The sequence below is a fragment of the Crocuta crocuta genome, unplaced genomic scaffold, assembly GCF_008692635.1.
Source record: "Crocuta crocuta isolate KB4526 unplaced genomic scaffold, BGI_CrCroc_1.0 scaffold378, whole genome shotgun sequence".
Taxonomy (NCBI): domain Eukaryota; kingdom Metazoa; phylum Chordata; class Mammalia; order Carnivora; family Hyaenidae; genus Crocuta; species Crocuta crocuta.
Window position 1 is genome coordinate 940,083 of NW_027528871.1, and position 15,707 is coordinate 955,789.

At 32.7% G+C, this 15,707-nt stretch overlaps 1 long non-coding RNA gene across 1 annotated transcript in view; it reads right to left on the minus strand.

Moving 5' to 3' along the window:
* Positions 1 to 535: 535 nt before the first annotated feature.
* LOC144225310 (uncharacterized) overlaps positions 536 to 15,707 on the minus strand; it is a 51,591-nt gene continuing 36,419 nt past the window's right edge. Inside the window, exon 2 of the long non-coding RNA XR_013333267.1 lies at positions 536 to 790. This is a non-coding gene — a long non-coding RNA (uncharacterized LOC144225310). The remainder of the gene's footprint in view (positions 791 to 15,707) is intronic.

The window sequence follows — 15,707 nt, forward strand, 5'->3', positions numbered from 1 at the left end:
GAAAGAAATGACAGGGAGTATGTCTAAGTTTCTGACTTCGAGAAGGTGGAAGAAGGCAGGCAGAGAGATGTGTAATCAAACCATAATTAGGCATTGCCGCATACACCTTTCTTACTTCCAGGTAGAGGACAGAGTGGCAGCATTTTAGTGAGGTAAGAACTTAGAGGAACTGCACTGCAGATATTTCAACTGGTTCTTCCTTAAGGAAAGACTAGGGGAGAAGAATATGAACTCACAAAATGTTTTGGGGAGCTATTTGGCTTAATATATCAATTAGGCCAGTGGGATTGGTCCTTCGAGAGGGATGCCAGATGTGCAAGATGTTGAGTACTGGCAGTCCCTGATGTTGAAATGCCTTCAAGTATTTCTTTTAATCACAGTAGAGATTATGGGAATTTTAAAACTCTATAATTTTTTCTTAAACTATCATTTCAAATCTATTTCAAAGCTCAAAGAAAACAGCATAGCACATTCTAATAATTTCTCAGTGCATTCAACACTCATAGCCTGAAACACAAATGTGATATTAATAAAATATTATTTAATCATTTATAAAGTATTTGTTATATAATAAGAAAATGCAGTAGTATGAAAAATGTTCGGGAGCACCTGGGTGTCTCAGATGGTTAAATGTCTGGCTTCGGCTCAAGTCATGATCTCATGGTTCATGAGTTGAGCCCCGCATTGAGCTCTGTGCTGACATCTTCGATCCTAGAGCCGGTTACATATTCTGTGTCTCCATCTCTCTCTCTCTGCCCCTCCACTGCTTGTGCTCTGTAGCCTTCTCTCTCTAAAAATGAATAAACATTAAAAAGAAATTTTAAAATGCTCTTTACCCCCTTATTTTATTTTATTATTTTTATTTATTTCTGAGAGAGAGAGAGACAGCATGAGCAGGGGAGGGTCAGAGAGAGAAGGAGATACAGAATCTGAAACAGGCTCCCGGCTCTGAGCTGGCTGTCAGCAGAGCCCACAAACCATGAGATCATGACCTGAGCCAAGTCAGACACTTAACCAACTGAGCCACCCAAGTGCCCCTTTACCCCCTTATTTTAAATTAGTCCAATTGCAAATTAGAAAATTGGTAATTTGTAGAACATAATATTTATATCAGCTTCAGCCATGTAATATAAGGTGTATCACAGAGTATTTTTGCAAAACTACCTTATTGGGTACCCAGCTGCAGAATTATCTAATATGTTACAATGAAATGCCAGCTTATCCAACTGTCCAAAATTTATTTGTGTTTTCCAAACATTGACAATGTTAAGAGAGAGAGAGAGAGGGAGGGAGGGAGGGAGGGAGACCAAAACATGATATTTGGTCAACTGTAGTTTATATAATTTTGAAAGATGTATACTTTTCTTCATAAATTATGCTGTGTGTTTTGTAAATAATATAACATAGAAAAAGAGATGTAATCTTTGAATACTAAGCAGAAAAACTTTATAATTAATTGGGCATAGCTTTGTAATGTTTAATAATTTCATAATTATCATGAATTTTTACTTCACAAACTAAAAAGTCAGTTTTGTAGAATCTTCATCATAATTCTGACAACTGTCAGGTTTAAAGTAGGTTGTAACTTTATTTTGTTTCTATTCGCCATTAAAATCAAAGATGCTATTTGCTGGGTTTTATTTCAATATCCTAACTTCAAATTAAATCCACAATGTATCTGATAAAATAATCTTGCATATAATAATCTGCTTTCCCTACATTTTCTGAGAACACTATATGGTATAGAAATGAAAGCTAACTGTTTTCATGTATCAATCACTAATCCATAAATACCTGAATTACATGGTTATTTTTGTTTCTAATTATATATGTAGATGCCCTAAAATAATTGGTATTATATTCTGTAGTAATAAATAGGCCATACCTTTGTCTTAAATATATTTCAATTTTCATGAATATTATAGCTTATTGTACAATCTTTCTTATGAGTGTTTTAAGGCTTCAATATTTTTGATGTAAAGTATATACATTTTTTCAAAACTTTGATTTTTCTCTCTGACACATTATAAACAGTCTGTTAATTTTGCATGGATTATTAAAGTATAGTCAGTCTGCCTTCTTTATAGATCTTCCTATCTACCTAGAATAAATCCTTAGGTTAACATATCTGTAAAAACACAAATTAAAATATAATGAAAATCTGTATACACATGAATTTAAATATAATATTATTTCAAATAAAATATGATTGTTGACTGGCACCAGCTCTCAGACCCTTTCTTTTTCAATAATTAAAATCTATCCTCCTTTGTCTTCTAAAAGTCTTTTCTAGTACAAGTTTATAAAGAAAGAAAGAAACTGAGTAAAAATTTATATGATTTCAGAATGATTTATCTAATCTTAGAAACATACTCTAAGGGGTGCCTAGTTGGCTCAATCAGAAGAACATGTAACTCTGGATCTCCAGGCCATAAGTTTAAGCCCTATATTGGGTATTGAGATTAGAAAGAAAGAAAGAAACTTTTAAAAAAGACAAAGAAAAAGAAAAAGTATAATTACCTGAAGTTTAGACATTCCTATTTGTAAATATCTACCTTATTTAATCCATTGTCTAGATAGTTTGTCTTCCTATTTTTACTTTTTTAAACATTACGTGGTACAGAATGAGATATGTTCCCTTTTTTTATAAAGTAAACTAAATCTACATCTTATACAAATAATACTTTTTCTATTTTTAGTAATGTTTAATTTTCAGAAGGGCTTAGGTTTGCAGAAAACCTGCAAGGATCATATAGATTCCATATATCCTGCACCCCATTTATCTCACTGTTGACATCTTAATATGGCACATTATTCACAATGAGTGAACCAATATGAAAACAGTTCTAGTAACTAAAGTCCATACTTTATTCATGATCTTAGTTTTCATTTAATATCTTCTTTTTGTTCCAGGATCTTACATAGGATACCACATTATATTTAGTTGTCATATATCTTTAAAGTCTTCTTAACAATTTATTGTCTTTGTTTTTCATGAACTTGGCAGTTTTGAGGAGACACAGCTAACATTTTTTGGAATGTCTATCAATTTTGTTTTGTCTGATATATTTCCAAGAGTTGTAGGTTTTGGAGAGGAAGACGATAAAGGTAAACTGGCATTTTCTAAACATCATGTCAAGGATTCCTGGTGTCAACATGACTTACCATTGATAATGCTAACAGCACTTATTTTTATAATAATATAAACTTACATATTATAACAATCAGAAATACATTTTACTTGGCACATTTACTTGAAGGGTAATGTCATGACACTAAGATGAGATGTACATATATATATAGCATATATATATATATGTATTGTATATATATATGTACATATGTATATATATACATCTCGTCTTAGTGTCATGACTTTACCCTTCAAATATACCCTTCGTATATATATGTATATATCTCAAGGAAAACTCGATTTTCAAGTATGTGACACTGTGATAGAGTAAAAATTTTACTTATTTAAGAAGAAAAGGAAAAGCTTTGTATGTAGAAGTATATATGCATATGTGGCATTAAATAGTCCATTCTTCTTATGCAGGCTCTTTGGGTAGTCAGATCATATTTAATAGGTTGTTGACCTACTGTAAGTAGAACAAGAAGGAATAAAAAAGCTAAGCATTAAGAGGAAATGATGTAGAATAGTTAGATGTATCCTCCTCTGCATTAAACAGACCCTTGCTAATGAAACTAGAATAATTAAAGTCTGTGGGCTAAAATCTTCTGGGTGTATTTGAATGGGTTTTAGTTGGATTTTGCTGTAATAAAGAAAAAAAATGATCCACATTCTAGTGGCTTACATGTGCCATCATTTATTTCTCACTCATATACCTATAGACTGGTTGTGGTGGTTCTGATCCAAATATGAACTGAATTTGGATCTGATCCTCTAGTTTTCTGATTTCAAAACTCAGGAGGATGGAGCATGACACGTGGGCTACATTCTTCTCACAGTAGAGGGAAAAGACTCGAGGGATAAAGTCAAATCATGCAAAATCATTTAAATAATTTACTTAGATGTGAAGTGTTTTATGTTACAAATACTATTAGTCAAAGCAATTTGTATCTCTAAGCTCAATTACAATGAGTGGAGATGTACACTGTTTCTCCAAAGGCCATAAGGGTAGTGAACATTTAGTGAAAAATCATACAATATGCCAGAGATGAAGATATACATTTTTCTATGTTTCTTTTGTTTCTACATGTAAAAGAAACATCATCATGCATATTATTTGCCTACTATTACTTTCTGATACTCTATATTAGTATATTACCAGTTGATATCTCATTTTATGCATGTTTGACAACTATTTTTTGTTTCTTTAAAAGAGCTATGAGGACCATTTGGCTGGCTCAGTTGGTTAAACATCTGACATTTGACATCTGCTCAGGTCATGATCCCATTGTCATGAGATTGAGTCCCACATCGGGCTTTGCACTTGAGTGTGGAGACTGCTTACGATTCTCTCTCCTGGTTCCTCTGTCCCTCTCCATGGCTCCATCTCTCTTTCTAAAATAATAAATAGAAGTGCCTAAGTGGCTCAGTTGGTTGAGCATCCAACTTCAGCTCAGGTCATGATTTCATGGTTTGTGAGTTTGAGCCTTGCGTCAGGCTCTGTGCTGACAGCTCAGAGCCTGGAGCTGCTTCAGATTCTGTGTCTCCCTCTCTCTCTGCTCCTCCCCCACTCATGCTCTGTCTCTCAAAAATGAATAAACATTAAATTAAAAAAAAATAAATAAATATTCTTTGGATTCATTATGTGTTATGTAATCTTAGTTTCCTTTATTCAAGTTTTAGTTTTAGTAGAGTCTAATTTTATCTTCTAGGAAGTAAAAACTCATGGTCATGCCATTACACTTTAAATAAAATTATAATTCTGTTATTAAAAAGCAATTTCAAAGTCAACAGATATATTTAAATATTATAATATAAATAAATAAAATATAAAAATTTTGACCAAACCTCAAGGTGCTTAATGCACTTAAATCATCTTCATTAGCAAAATACCTGATCTAAATATCAAAATCTGCCTTATACTACAAAATGTCACTATAAATTTATGATTATTATTTTATTGAACATATGCAGAGAAGGCAATTCAAGAATAATATTTAATTCATTGTGAATGAGAGAAGAAAAGTTAACTTAAAACTAGAGCTTCCATAAAATAGAACATATATGTATACATATATACATATACATTTAAGTGTATATACTACTTCCTACATTTTATATTAGAAACTCTAATAAAACACCTGAAACACCTGAAACTAATGTAACATTGAGTGCGAACTGTATTCAAATAAATGAATTAAAAAAAGAAGAAAAGAAAGGGGCACCTGGATGGCTCAGTCAATTAAGCGTTGGACTCCTGATTTGGCTCAGGATTACTGGAATCAACTGTCAGTGCAGATCCTGTTTGCGATTCTCTCTCTCCCTCTCTCTCTGCCCTTCCATTCCCCTTCATTTTCTTTCTCAAAATAAATAAATAAACATTAAAAAATAATTTTGCATAAAAAGAAAAAAGAAGGAAGGAAGGAAGGAAGGGAGAATAGTTAAAAATGCTCTAATAGGTTTCTAAAACTCCAAGGTTTTTATTATATTCAGAAGTTAGTTGGTTTCATTGAATTATTTTTGTAAATGAAGTTATTTTTAAATTGTAAATTAATTTGAAAGAGATGGATTATTTAATATTATCAGGGAAGTTAGTTATTTGGACAAATAGCTTAGTCCCTGGATTCAGGTCATACAACAAATTACTGCCATGTGAGTTTGAAAAGTTACATGTTCACTCTCTGAAATATAAAGAGGATGTCTTATTGCTTAAAAAATAAAGCAATGAAAAGGAAATAATAACAATCAGAATAGAAATCAATGAAATAGAAAACAGATAAAAAATGAGGAAATAGTTACAAAAAAACTAGTTTTATGAAAAAATGAATAAAACTGACAAATCTCTAGCCAGATTGCTTAGGAAAAACAAAGTCACAATCCACTATTATAAGGAATCAGAAAGTTAACAAAACTCTAGATGCTTACAGATAATTAGGATATTATGAATAATCTGATTCCAAAATTTCAAATTAAGTTTATACTTTAAATTCCTTGAATGGCAAACAGGATCGACTTCACTAAAGAAGAAATACACTTAACAATGAAAATAGACCTGAAAAAAATGTGTGTTTCATGTAACCTGAATATTCTATATCAACTAAAGACATTGATATTTTAGTTAAAATTTTTCTATAAAGACAACGTTAGGCCTAAATTGTTCTTCTAGAGAATCATAATAAACATTTAAGAAGAAAAAACAGCACTTTTACAAAATCTCAGAATATTTGAGGAGGATGGAACATTCATTCAATGAGACCAGCATTACTTTAAAACTAAGGCAAACACATTGTAAGAAAACTACAGCATCTCTCTTAAATATAGATGCTAATAAAATGTTTATTAAAACTTTAGAAAATAGAATCCAATAATATATTTAAAAGGGATATTCACCATGATCATTATCTTAGAAACACAAATTTGGTTTCATGCTTAAAAGCATTTAATGTAATTCACCATATTAAGAAACTAAAACAAAAGCAAAAACATGATTATTTCAGAGATGCAGAAAAAATGTTTGAAATTATCTAATATTTATTCATAATAAAGACTCATAAATGAGGAGCATAAAGGATAATATGATATAAAGCATTGTAGTAAAGAGTATAATGCCCCTTTTCCCTAAATTGCTCATATCTTAAAGCTACTAAAACTAAAAAACTGATAGGTGAGTTTAGAAAGTTTACAGGATACAAGGCTAACTTACAAAACCTATTGTATTTTTATATACTGATAATGAAAAATCAGAAATACTTAAAAAATACATTCATAAAGCCTTAAAAATATAAAACGTTTAAGGATAAGTCTGAAAATCATATACATGACTTGTTCACTAAAAGTGATAAAGCATTGCTGAGAGAAATTAGAGACTTAAAGAAATAGAAAAGTACACTTTGTTCCTAAGTGAGTAGCCTCAATAATATTAATATTTAATCCTCCTCCTCTAATTGATTGGTTGGTAGATTTAATACAATCTTCAAATCTCATGAGACTTTTTTTTGGTAGAAATTATCAAACTAATTCTAAAATTCCATGAATTTGGAAGGGCCAAAATAACTTTGAATAAGAATCTGTGCTAAAGTACAAAGTCTTGCAGAATTAAAGCGTTATTGAATAGACAGAGATCTCCAGAGATCTACAAAGTGTTATCTTCCTGGAGTTATACGTTTACATTTCAAAAGAGGAGTAAACATTCAGAATTTGTTTAGATATAAAAGGATTATAAACTAGAGATCTTCACCTTCTCTTCCTAGGGTAAACTTTACTATAGGAAAATAAACTAGTCTCTCTCTTCTTCTCCCCTTCTCTCCTCCTCCCCCTACCTCCCTTCCCACTCTGTGTCTCTCTACAATTCAAGATTAACCTGAACTTCATTCATATAAGAAAATGAATTATAATCCACATCATCATATATTAGCTTGAATAATGCATATTATCATTGATAGCTGTGATAAAATGAGCTTAATAGATAAAATTTAATGTTAGAGACATGGCAAAAATATAATGAAAAATGTGTCTCTTTTTTTCAAGTGTTTATTAAGACCCTATTAAGATCCTGAACTTTTCTTGGAACCAGAACATATCAGTAAAAAGGACATATTATTTGCCATTCAATATATTTAGATTAAAATGATGAATATAGACCAAGAAGATAAAACAAACCAAACCAAACAAAAAACTTACAATGGATGCAATACTGGAGATTATGCAGATGATATATGAGTGCATAATAAAATCACTAAAAAACAGAAAAACCCAGGTGTTTTATATCTTAGATGTAGATTTAGCTTCCCCACCCCCATATTTCCCAAACCCCATAAGAGAAAACAGATTTGTGCTCATGGTAAATGATGACTCAAGGAGAGGGATCTTAATTAACCCACCCACTTTCCCCTACACCCCAAAAAAGGAAAGAATCAGCAGCAATAGCATAACATGTCGGAAAACACCCCAAACTGGTAAAATAATGTGAGGAATATGTCCTCAATGAAGATAAGTTAGAATAGAGATAGGACATTACAGTGGTAAAACATCAAACTGAAAGAGTGATCTGACGATTTAAAGAAGAACTTGTAGTGTACTACTGATCTGCCTTATATAAAATTTTATTTCCCAGAATATTGTAAAAGCAATAAGGGCTATTATTGTACTAGACTAACTTTGAATAAGAAAGATGAATTGTCTGGTAAAAATGTAAAATGAAAGCACTATTATTTAAAATTAGTGATTCTGAATGAACGATTTGGACATGTATCCTAAACTAAAGCCAGAAATCAAGGTCTGAAATTTTTTAAATCATAGTGATTTAAAATATTTTGAAAATTATAATTGAAAATACAATATTAAGCGGTCCAAATGAGAGTGAAAATGGAAATGATTTTATGATATTAACATATTTAAGATTAAATTCCAAAATTAACATACCTAAAGGTTAAGAAAAATGGAAAGACAGTTCATATGCAAGAAAAAATACAAATGTTAGGAGTCCATAATAAAGTATTAGGAGACCTAAACTTTAGAATGTAACTACTCCTTAAAAAAACAGAAGAGAGAACAGAAACTCTTGACTATCTGGAGGGAAAAAATGAACAGATAAGCGATAGTTCTGATGCTTAGAAGAAATGGTCAGAAACTAAGTTTTAACATAAGATAAAGTCCTCAAATGCTATATATATTGAGTCCATTTTCTCTATAATTTGAGAATGAAATGAAAACCACATCGGTAAGAAAGTATTAGGAAAATAAATTAAAATGCTCAGAACAAAAAAGTAAAAACTCCCTTCACTAAAAAAAAGTAAGAAACCTTCATTTAAGATTCCTAGCTCAGACAAATTACATTTGAATGATTTTGATAAGTTCATTAAACTGATCCTAAATGTGTCTGAGAATTATGGGAAAACAAAATACATATTGAATGATTTTGATAAGTTCATTAAACTGATCCCAAATGTGTCTGAGAATTATGGGAAAACAGTGTTTGTGAAGAGGCAAAATGTAGACTGAGTTTCAGAGATTATTCAGTCCAGACTCTAGACTAGACAGAGCTTGATATTGACTATGTGCAAGATGGCAGAACAGCATCAGCTCGTTAAATTGGGGGCACTTAGAAAAAGAAATGATGAAAATCTGGAGTGTTATAAAATAGGGATTATTGAGGAAGGTTGTAGATTAAATTTAACAAATCACAGTGCATAGAGCAAGAGAGATAATAGGTACTCTATTTTCTGGGCTGGTTGTATTCATTTGGAATATTATGATAAGTTGTTCATGAAATACATTAAGAGAAATGCTGACACACTAGAGCAGTTTATCTCTAGAAGTATAAGAATTATGTGGACATTTAAAGCCATGAAATGCACTTTAAGATGCAGCCATTGAAGATGTTCAATAAGAAGAGACACTTAGGACTGACAAAGACAAACATCTATCTATCTATCTATCTATCTATATGTATATATATGTATGTATGTATATATGTATATATGTATGTATGTATATATGTATGTATATATATTCCAAATATATATAAATATATGTATTTAATTTTAATGGTTGTTCTTTTTTGAGAGCGAGAGAGAGACGGAGCACATGTGGGTGAGGGGCAGGGAGAGGGAGACACCGAATCCAAAACAGACTCCAGGCTCTGAGCCATCAGCTCAGAGCCCTATTCAGGGGTCAAATCCATAAACCATGAGATCATGACCTGAGTTGAAGTCAGATGCTTAACCGACTAAGCCACCCAGGCTCCCCACAAACATTTATTTGAAGGGAGAACATTTGGACAAAGACTTGGAGATGTTCTATTTAGTTTCATGAAAAACAAAAACAGAAGACCCCAGATGTCATAGCAAAAAATGCTTTCTAATAATTTCCCCCCTCTCCTAATAGTCCATTGTGGTATCATTTGATTTGAAAATATGGATACTAAAGTTGGGTTATGATTTATTGGAGGTGCTTTACAAAGAATGCCAAAAATATGGAAATGATAGAACTGCTGACCTTGAGACTTTCTTCTAAATCTGAAGTTATGAATGAGTTATTGTGTGCTAATAGACACAACTATTGTACTCACCAGTGCAACTTTGAGAGAAGAAAGTATAGTCTGCATATATCTATACCATTGCTTGACTTACTATTATCAATATTTTAAAAAATTATTTTGCTCTGGCTATAGAGCCACTTTTAAAGAATGATAGCTTATATTATTTAGAACTTGAAAAATTCTTATGAAATATACTGTAGAGAATCCCCTGTATGTCAAGGTGATGATCCAGGTGACCCAATAAGTTTTACCTACCTATGAATTCTTTAGCACTGTAGAAAAATACCTGGCAGAAATAAAATATGTAGTGCATCACCCTAAATATCTATTATAGTCATTACATTGCCAAATGCAATACATTCTCTCCCATTTAATCTGTAAATCTCCATAATTAACATCTTATTCATTACAGAAGCTATGTTTCATATATCATCCATTCCCAGGATTAAGTAGCAGAGTTCCCAAGGGTAATTGCTTCATCTATCTATAAAAGAAAACAGAGCATTGCACAGTTTTACTTATAAAACATTTTCTCTCAATAAGTGGACTAACATATTTAATCTCATTATATATATTTTTCACTTAGAAAGAAAATATTAGCCAATGAACAATGAATCAAGAGTGTTCTTTTCTCCACTCTAAGCACTTAATGATATTAGAAAAACTATTAAAAAATACTATTTAAAGAAATACGTTAAGTTCAAAACAAACATCTAGGACCAAACAGAATACAAACATACAGCAACAGGCAGGTTTAAATATGCAAGCCCATTAGTTTCAGGGCCAGAAACAAAGCAGAGGAAGAAGGAAGTCAGGATTCTCGTGAGGTAAGAGGAATTAAGAGTTACCCTGAAATGCAGGATCTGGTTAACTCTATAAAATAAAGATATCAAATTAGTTTCCTACTCTGAAAGAAGATGCAAAAAAAGTTGTGATGAATGTTCTCACTGGAATTATGAGTTATATGAAATAGATACTTAATGAAGTGGAATGAATGAAGTAGGTACACCATGCAGCCAACCATGTTGGCTTACTTATGCACAGACACCACTATGCGTCAGAACTCTGAACCAACCATATAAGACTGTAGTGACTCTGATTAGGAGAAATGTTAATTATGGTATACAAATTCACCTTCTTAAGGTGAGTATACACATAAACACATATACAAACACATGTTTAAAAGAGAAAACCTTAGGGGCACCTGGGTAGCTTAGTCGGTTAAGTGTATGACTCTTCATTTCTGTTCAGGTCATGATCCCAGGGGCGTGGGATCCAGCCCCGCATAAGGCTCCTCTCTGACAGTGCGGAGCCTGCTTGGTATTCTCTCACTCCCTATTTCTCTGTCCCTGCCCATTTGCTCATGCAAGTGGTCTTTCTCTCAAAATAAATAAATAAAGAGAGAGAGAGAGAGAAAACCTTAAACATAAAAAGAACTCTTGATTAATATGAACTTGCAACCCAAAATTTGCAAACTCAAACTGATATTGAGAAATATAACAAGGGTGCCTGGGTGGCTCATTGGTTGAATGTCTAACTCTTAGTTTTGGCTCAGGTCATGATCCCAGCGTCATGGGGTTGAGCCCCACATAAAGCTCCATGGTGGGCATGGAGTCTGCTTAATATTCTCTCTTTCCTTCTCCCTCTGTGCTTATTCCCCACTCTAGCTCTCTTTCTCTAAAATAAAAAAGAGAGAGAAATATAAAAAAAAATCTATTGGAAGATGAATTTACACTGGATAAAATTAAAATAACAGAGGAAACTGAAAATGACTTTAATATAAATATTTTAGATTCTTTCAAGGATAAAAAATGGAAGAACATTAATAAAAAGAAAAATATGTATGTAGAAATTATATACATAGAAATTTTGAAAATGAGAAAATATGATCATCCAATTGAAAACAAAAAAGAATAGGCAGAAAAAGCTATAGGACACACATGGTTTAAAAAAGAATTAGTATATCAAAAGACAGTTCTGAGGAATTTGCCTAGAGAGCAAGACGGTGAGAGAAAGTGAAAAAAAATCCCCACAAGAAATAAGAATAAGCAAGATTTTAAAACAACACATGTCTAATAGGGTTTATAGAGGCTAATAATAGAGGAAAGGTCATTGACACAGTATGTGAAGTTAAAAATAGCCTAGAATTTCCTTTGATTTTAAATGGTATGAATGCATCCTGAGTGGCTCAGTTGGTTAAGTGTTCAATTCTTTATTTTGGCTCAGGTCATGGTCCCAGGGTCATAGGATTAAGCCTGCTCAGGATTCTTTCTCTTTCTCTCTCTCCTTCCCTCCTCTCTCCCTCCCACCTGCATGCTCTCTTTATCTCTCTTAAAAAAAATAGTTTAAAAAATGCTATGGAACTTCAGACTGAGGATATGTATTGACTGATGGGAATGATAAACACAAATATAAACATACCAAGACCCTTTTCAATAAAATTGAAGACAGCTAAGAATGAAGAGTAAAGTCATAAGAGTTGACAGGGAAAAAATGAAAAAAAAAAGATCCTAGGGAAAAAATGATAGATTAACAATAAGTTATTTTTTTAATGACCAGTATATGCCAGAAGTCATTTGGGTAAAATCTTTAAGTTTTGCAAAAAAGAACTGTCAACAAATCATTCTTTATCCTGGTGTATAAGTATTTATAACTGAGGGTAAAATAAAGACATTTTTCAAATACATAACTATGAAGAATGCTCACATACAAAATACATTCACTTCAAAAACCAACTAAAAATAGACTTTGGCAGATCAACAAAAAGGGAAGTGACAAAAAATGATCAATGCATGATATAACTCATTGGCTCAGTCAGTAAAACAGCTGACTCTTGATCTCAGGGTCTTCAGTTTAAGCCCCATGCTCAGTGTAGAAATTACTTAAAAATAAATTAAATTAAAAGGATCAACACAAAAAAGACTACAATATAGTAGTTATTTAACTATTATGTGCAAGAACAGTAATTGTGACCAATGTCCACCATTAAAACACTAATTCCTAGATAGAAACACTAAGGACAATATGAAAAAAAGCATATGCTTCTTAGGTCTTTAAAATTTGCTAAGTTCTTTCTCTTCTATAGCCAGACTAGAGGCACTGAATATAAAAATATTTACTTAAATATGTACACTAAATATAACTTCTGATAGAGTACAAATGCAATGTTTAAATTCTAAGCCATCAAAAGGAAAAAAAAAAGGGCTCTGAGTTGGAAATAAAACAGTATGGTGGTGGAGAAAGAGAAAATGTAAAACTGAGTAGAAAGAAGGTAATGAAGAATTAAAAGTTTGCAAGATTAATCCCAATGAAATTATACCAGGATTTGGAGAAATTGAAGTCACTGGCACAAGGATATGGGCTTGAATCAATCTCACTATGCAATTGGTCCATATTTGAATTATTGATTCAAATATTTAGCACAGGTCACTATATATATATGTGTATTTTTTTTTTGAGCATATCTGGAATTCCACGCACTTAATCTGGGTTCACGTCTTTTTGAAGAAGTCAGCTTTTACCTTTGTAAGACAAAAATTGGGGGCTAGTTCATTTTCTTAGTATTTATATGTCAGAATACAAAACACCGCTGAAAGTGGCTCCTTCTAGAGCAGTGAACTGAATAGCAGTCCTGGGTACAGAACATAGACATTTCTTCCTCTGAATTTCTCACTGTGCAATTGTTTTTCTCGCTGTGCAATGTATCTTCCCTTTGCTACCTTCAAATCACTCTCCAGCCTTCTCTACCTTCTCACTTCCACGTGAGGCTGACTCCTGTTATCTACCTCAGTGAGCTTCCTTGAACTCTGGTGTTGTCCTTGGGCTGAGTCTGTGAAGCATTCTGACAGGAGGTAGAGAGGGGTCAGAGTACTCATGACCCTAGTTTCCTCTGTCTGAGTTGCTTTGAACTGACTGTATATCTTAATTGAATGTCACTGCTACTCTCAAAAGATACTATATTGCACATTTTTTCCCATTAACTTCTTGTTACTGCTCTCTTTCTTTTCTCCAGGGTTGTGTCTTGGTGATTGTTCATTGCTACCAAGCCCAGGTCACTGCACAGTTATTTGTGCTTCATTCCCATCAGGTGCAGAAACTCTCCTGATTGGACTGGGCCATCTGGTTCCTTCAGAAGTCCTGATAGGTACACTGTTCAATAAATAGGTCATTGTAAAATGTGGTCACAATCTTCATGTACCAAATGGAAATATTTTATCTTTCACCTACAGGGAGATAGAAGTTTCAGGGAGCAGTAGAAGATGAGGAGTCATCATCCTTAGTAAAACCTCTCTCCTTCAACATCTTAAATATAGAGGGCTCTTACATAATATTTTAACATATAAATGACAGATACTTGACTCCTTAGTAGCCATTCTCCTCTTCCTTTCTTCTTGCAAAAAACAACAACGAAGACTGAAGACTGTTGAAATGTGTCTTCCCAAACTTCCTTCAGATGATAGTGGCTAAGCAACTCCATTTTCAACAGTGAGCTGTGTGAAAAGACTGAAGTGAGAGGGATTTGGAAAAAATGATTTTACTTTAATAAATGGGGGTGTTGAAAGAAGAAAACATCTTTTTCCTGCTTGGAGGCTGCCAAGTTTGGATCTGATCCTTTCAGATGCACATTTGAATTTCGACTATAGGGAAAGATACAGCTACCACACGGAAAAGTGGAGAGCAAGAGCCTGGATGATTTAGGACTTACTGAGGCTTTAAATTAATTCTGGAACAGCCAATGTCTTGACTTCTTATTATGTGTAATTTAATGTTACTATTTTTAACACATTATGATTTATTTATTCTGTTATAGACCAAACCACGTTTTTTATTGATAAAGAAGATGAGTTGAAAATGTCACAAAACCCAATTTAAAATATATAAATCAAAGCAATGATTTGAATGAAGATATTGGGGACTTCCAAGGAACTCAATTATATTAAAACATCCCACTTCCAGGAATAGTTGGAAGAAGTTTTACATTCCTCTCTACTTCTGTGTTCACTGTTGATTCATTGCTGGCAGAAACTTGTCACAAGAATGAGAATTTAGTTTCTAACATGATCCTCTAGGCACCCCTACCAAAGCTTTTATCTTGTAGTGTGAGACACTTAAGAAGGTATCCTCAGTTCTAATATTGAAATTCCACATAAAAAGCATATTCTATAAACATGTATTGATTTTCCAACCTACAATCATCAACATGATTGATGGAAGGGTGGTAGAGTAAAATGGGAAAAGAATGGCGATATTTTGCCCGGAGTGCAATCAGTGGGGCTTTGCATTGCAGATAATTTATAAATTATAATAAAACAGGCCAAGAGGTATTCTACTTTATGTTGTCATCACGTGTCAACAATTCCAAACAATCTTAGTGATGAAATAGTTCTCTTTGATGAGGCAACTGCAATCACCACATCTGGTATGTCACTGGGTGGTTCCAGAAGAGCAGTGAAGAGCGTGCAATCCCAGAAGGTAACTGTAGTGGTTAGCAACACCATGAGAAGTGAGTATCTCTACTATATAGGCATTATGCTAGCC